Source organism: Ornithorhynchus anatinus, chromosome 19 (genome assembly GCF_004115215.2).
Source record: "Ornithorhynchus anatinus isolate Pmale09 chromosome 19, mOrnAna1.pri.v4, whole genome shotgun sequence".
NCBI lineage: Eukaryota > Metazoa > Chordata > Mammalia > Monotremata > Ornithorhynchidae > Ornithorhynchus > Ornithorhynchus anatinus.
The window spans coordinates 13,984,675-13,990,861 of NC_041746.1; positions in this window are offsets into that span (position 1 = coordinate 13,984,675).

A 6,187-nucleotide genomic window follows, 5' to 3' on the forward strand; every position below is an offset into this window, starting at 1 on the left:
TGCCATCCGGTAGGGATGTCCTGAAGGCAGGAGGAAATGAGAGGCTGCAAGAGAAGGAGAAAGGTCAGAGCTGGAGAGGTAGATTTCTCTGGCTTCCTAACCCCTGTCTCTTTTTTTATTGGCAGCTTCTTGAGCTACAAGGGGCTTGCCTCCCCCCGTGCCTGCCCCGCACTTGCCCCCGGGGACTCTGGGGAGGTGGGCCAATCCTCAGTGTCAGGAACCATCCAAAAGACAGGCAAATTTCAGTTGCCGCCTGCACCATCCGGAAGCCCAGCCCCAAACTTGGGTTGCATCTGGGCTGGCAGCAGGAGCAGGCTGTTGGGAAGCCCAATCTGCTCCCCTGGGAGCCCGGAGTTCTGCCTGCAGAGGGGGCAGGGCAGGTTCCGGGGCCGTGGCCTCACGGGGGACAACGCCAGCCTTGCTCCAGGGCCAGGTGGGTTGTCCCACGCAGGCTCGGAGGAAGCGCGTTGGTCGTGGGTACCTCTGGGTCCTCCAGATCTCTGCACAGCCCACCTGAGTGGGTAACCCAGCTCAGAGGACAGTCTCTCGGGGCCACACCGACACATCCCGTTCCAGTCTGAGTCTCGAGGCAGAGGCCAGCTCAGCTCCCGGCATGACTCCCCCTCGACCTGCCCCAAGGCACGCTCCCTGACACTCCAGCTCCCCCATGCCTGACCCTCCAGACCCCCGTCACCCAAACATTCACCCCAGACCTCTATCCCGCGGCCACTGACTGCCCAGCCCCCCAGCTCCCTTGGATAAGGACGGAGGCACGGGGGACGGGGACGTGGGGGGGGGGGGGGGGGGCAGAGAATGTGGTCTTTAATCAGGCAGCTTTGGACCCTGTCGTGACACTCCTTCTCCCACAGCTCAGCAGCTGTGTCCCCTGCCGTCAGCCGCTCGAAGGTCAGATCCTTCATTGGCTGACCACTGGCCAACCACAGGGTCAGTCCCCAAGACTGACCTTGCTCATGCCCCCGCTTCGGAGAGAACTTCTAGGCTTACAGCAGCATTGTCCAGATCGGACATTGCCCAGAGGCATCCGCACTGGGAAGAGCAGGGAGGGGATGGGCAGAGCCTGCCAGAGGCTCCAGGGGCACCGGCACGGGACAGTAGGTGGCGAGGTTGAGAAGGAGCCGGGGAGTTGAACCGGAGGGCCGGGGCAACCTCCCTGGGACCCGGTGGCCAGGCTCCGAGTCCAGAAAAGGCACCGTGTCTACTGCCTCCATGCTCAGTACATACCATCTATGGACTAATTGTTTGAAAAAGGCTCCAAGCAAATTGAAACTTGGCCAGGTACCCGACTGGAGTGTCTGTGGGCACCCCCCAGGGACTCCACTGAGTGCCGCGAAGACAGAGATCTCACGGTGGTGGACGCCGGGCAGGCATGGCCGGGTGGCCCTCTCTCAGGCAGGATCCCCTCAGGGAGGATGGGGAGGGTGGGGAAGCTGGGAGCAGCCAGAAGACCCAGATGTCTCAGGAATGCCCATTCCCTGTCACCGTTCCTCCTCCCCACCACAGGGTGCCCAGAGGACATGTCCCCCAGCAAGTAAGCTGGCCATTAGAGCTGAGGCTGCAGACCCCAAATACTCAGGGACATCCCCACCCCGGGCCCCAGGTCTAAGCCCACTGTCTGTCCTCCTTAGCCCCAGCCTGAACACGAAGGTGACCCACCCCACTCCCTGGGTATCAGTCTCCATCTCCCCCTCTGGATTCCGAGTCGGGGCCCTATGAGGCCGCTTCCTCCCTCCCCCCTGCCGCCACCCCACCGTGTGTCCAGCTTTCCCAACCCCACAGTGATGCCATTCATTGTCCAGGGCTCAGAGGTTGGGGTAGGGATGGTCTGGGGAGGGCGGGCAACCATTCCTTGTGCCACCTCCATCCTGAGACCTATCTGACAATCAGATGGCAGGTTACGGGGTGGAGGAAACATCCAGAGAGGAGCCTGGGGTGGCTGGTCTCTAGCGACCAGGAGTACATCCTGCCCCTGGCCCAAACACACCGTGAATGTACGTACAACCAAGGAGCCTAGCAAACCAAAAATGGTGGGGGTAGGACTGGATGGGACTGGAGGCAGCTGGTAGGGAGCCAGGGAGCTCACAAGGTTCCCATCAGGGGTCCATCACTCCCCAACCCATGGGTTCTTCTTCACTTCCTTCCCCAGTCCCCCCTCCTCTCCTCCCTCTGGCTTCAGCCCCACTTCCTCCTCCCCTGGCCTGGCTTCCTCTCCCGGCCCCAACCCCTCACCCCTGCTGTAATGTCCCCCACCCTCCTCCTCCACCAGTGTACCATCCCAGAGCCCGGGGCCCAAGACCCAGAACCCAGTCTTCCCTTTCGATCTAGTCACCCTCCATTCCGCTAGACAGTTTTGAAACCCGCAAGGTAGTCAGCCCCATGCAAATGGTGCTCTCTGCCTAGATGCCCATTGCCCACCAGTTTATGCCCCTCCAGAAAGCCCCTTTCCTCCTGGCTTGTCACTCTCTTGCCCCTGTTCACATTTCACAAAGGCCAACCCCATTTCCATCCCCCACTCCATCACACACACTTCTTCCCACCCTTTCCCATTCTCTTTTGGACCTCTGGGACTTACTACTCTGCTCCTGGAGGTGTATCCTGGATCTCTCCCTAGTTAAAGAGCAAAGAACCTCTCCATCCCTCCCTCTCTCTTTCTCACACATGCCCACACACTGGTACACATGCACTCACAATCACATCCATGCATGCCTGAACACATGTGCACACGCATGCATGGACATCCACAGACACCAAACACAGGTATGTGCCCTATAGCTTGAGGCAGGGAAAGAATAGGTCAGCCTGGGGAATGCTGGTGCCCTGAACCCTAGATGGGGACCCTAGGAGAGAGGTCTTCCTCTCAGCTCCTGCCTCTATCGTGCTCTCCGGGAGGCCCAAGGTGGAAAAGGAGGAGGAAGAAAGCAGGTCTGGGGAGGAAAGATTTGGGCCTCTGCCCGCCTCTCCCTCTGCTCCAGCAATGCCAGAGAGCTCCATGGGGTGGGAGCCGGGGAGATGGGAGTGTGGGCTGAGTAGTAAGAGCAGGGGTATGGATACCCTAGGTCCCCTCCCTCCCCTCCCAGCCATCCTTATATTTTTACAGTCCATTACCAAACAGAATGTAACTTCTACACCTCCCCTCCCCTCCCTGAAGTGAAGCTGCCCATCTGCAATCTCTGCATGGCACTGTCCACTGCCGCTGGCCGCCGGCTCTGGCTACTGCCACGCCAGGCTCTGACGCCCCTTTCAAGTCCCAAGCCAGACTCCCCAGCCCAGCCCCAGCCTCCTTCATTACCTCCAGATCGTGTGTCTTGGAACTCGGACGCCGCCCCCGCCACCTCATCTGTACCTAAGCCGCTGTCATGGTTAGATTGGGTAATCAAGGGACATAGAGCTCACGCCATTAAAGAAGCCTGCTGACCTTTTCACCTGTCTTGCCTCTCCTTCCCTAGGGTGCTGGGATTCCGAATGCCTGCACCCATCTCCTGTTTCACCTGCCTGCCTCCATGGGGCTCTCCCCATTGCACAGATAGGAAAACTGAGAGCCAGAGCGGTTAAATGGTTGTCCCCAGGTCACACAACACTTAGGAGGCGGCTCTTTGGATTCCCAGCCCCGGGTTCTAACCACAGTCGGCCAACCTCCCCTTCCGGGAGCAAAGGGACCCCGAGTGCAGAGGAAGAGCAGAAATCCAGCCCCGAGAGAGGAGGGGACACTGGGGAAGAGTTTGGGAAGAGTCAGCTGGGCTGAGTGAAGGGTGAGTGCCCCAAGCCCCTCTACTCCCAGGGCCCTGAGGTCCCCTGAGGTCCGGCAGTGGGGCGAGCTGCTGGGATCAATCATATTTACTAAGTGCTTACTGTGTGCACAGCGCTCTATTAAGCACTTGGAAGAGTACAATATAACAGAATTGGTGGACACATTCTCTGCCCACCAACTTGGGTGAGAAGCTAGATCCAAGGTCTGCTCCAAACTTCTCCAGCTTGGGGAGAGGAAGGTGGGATGGAGGTCAGGGTAGAGAGGAAATAAGGTTTGAGATGGTTCTGGGCTGGAGGGTGGGGTTGCCCTTTGGCTCTCTCATCTCAGACATCCCAATCAGCCCCTCTCTTCTCTGATTATAGGTGTCCCATGGTTTCTCTATTACTTTTTCCTGAAGTAATGGTGGTGGAGTGAGGAAGAACTCTGCTAGGGCACAGACCAGCAAAGAGGCCTCAGCCCTTTGGACCCTCCACTGGCAGACTACCAGGAGGGATGGGGGCTGGGAAAGCGGGGAAGAATCAGGTCTGGTGCCCTCAGAGGCCTGGTGTGTGCTCTCCCTCCTTCCACCCCTCCTCCACCTCACCCCTGGAAGTGTGGTCTAGCGGATAGAGAACGGGCCTGGGAGTCAGAAGGGTCTGAATTCTAATCCTGCCTCATCCACTTGTCTGCTGTCACCTTGGGCAAGTCGTTTAACTTCTCTGTGACTCAGTTACCTCATCTGTAAAATGGGGATTAAGACTGGGAGCCCCATGTGGACCATGGACTGTGTCCAACCCGATTAGCTTGTGTAACAATGATGGTATTTGTTAAGTGCTTACTATGTGCCAAGCACTCTTCTAAGCGCAAGGGTAGCTACAAGGTAATCAGGTTGTCCTACGTGGGGCTCAGTCTTAATCCCCATTTTACAGATGAGATAACTGAGGCACAGAGAAGTTAAGTGACTTGCCCAAAGTCACACAGCTGATAAGTGGCAGAGCTGGGATTAGAACCCATGACCTCTGACTCCCGAGTCCATGCTCTTTCCACTAAGCCACACTGCTTCTCTATCCCAGTGCTTAGTACAGTGCTTGGCACATAGTAAGTGCTTAACAAATAGCATAAAAAAGAGTCCAGAGCCACTCTGAGCTCTGAAGAGCCCCGGACACTACCACCCTAGGTCCTGGCAGTCAGTCAATTGTGTTTATTGAGTGTTTTCTGTGTGCAAAGCACTATACTAAGCGCTTGGGAGAGTACAATATAACAATAACAGACACATTCCCTGCCCACAACGAGTTTACAGTCTTACAGTCTTGCCTGGCAAGGCAGTCCCTCCCTCTGTCATCCAGTTATATGTAAAGATGCGCCCATCAGAGTCCACAGCCTTCCTCACCCCTCACTGCCCAGCCCAGCCCAGCTCCAGTGCCTCTCATCCCTCACTGGCTGGAAGTCCTTCCTTAGCTCTAACCTTCATCCTGCCTGCTGCCGCTCAAGCGCAGGGCCACTTGCTCCGTCTTCGGAGGAGATGGAGAACAGCTGGTCGGTGGATCTTGTCATGAATGCTCCTCCAGGAGCTAGAATTCCGAGGATCAGTCCCTTGGCTTTCTGTTCTCTAGGATCTGCAGGAAGCCAACCCCCACGGGTTGGATGGGACAGGGCGGGGACCCAGCTTTCCCAGCTTTCCCTCACTCCTGAAACAGCAGGTCTCCAAAACCAGCCCCAGCTGACCTCAGGTGCCTGATTTGCTCCTCCCTGAGTCTTGGGCTGGGGAGTCCACATGACCCTCAGAGAGCACTACAGCCGCAGGCCCCCACCTCAATCCCCCATTAATGATTACAGCTCACTAGCCCAGCCCATTGAAAATTGACAGTCTTCTTTCCTCCTTCTCCCCCATGCCTCTCACTCTAATCCGTCCCCCAGCTCCCTCCTGGCTCCATGGCTCGGCGTTCCTGAGCCCTGAGGGAGAGGTCTGTAGGTCTTTTGTTTGTTTTTTAGGGTATTTGTTAAGCACTCTTAGGAGCCAGTACTAAGGTACTGGGGTAGATGCAAACGAATTAATTTGGATACAGTCCTTGTTCCATTTGGGGGTCACAGTCTTAATCCCCATTTTACAGAGGAAGTAACTAAGGCACAGAGAAGTTCGGTGACTTGCCCAAGGTCACACAGCAGACAAGTGACAGAGCCGGGATTAGAACCCCGGGACCTTTTCAAGCTAAGCCATCCCCACCTGACCTAGAGGAGATGGGACTCTGGCAGGCAAGGGCACTTGGGAAAGAGGAGGAGGAGCTGAGGGGGTACACGGAGAGCCTTCTGCCTCCGGGCAGGAGAGCCTGAAGGATCGACCCCTCTCTCGGCCTCCCCCTTAAACCCCACCACTCCAGCGGCCGGCCGTCTCTTGGGGAGCCAGGGGTTGTGCCTGGTGCAGGGAGGGACTTGTAGTGGGGG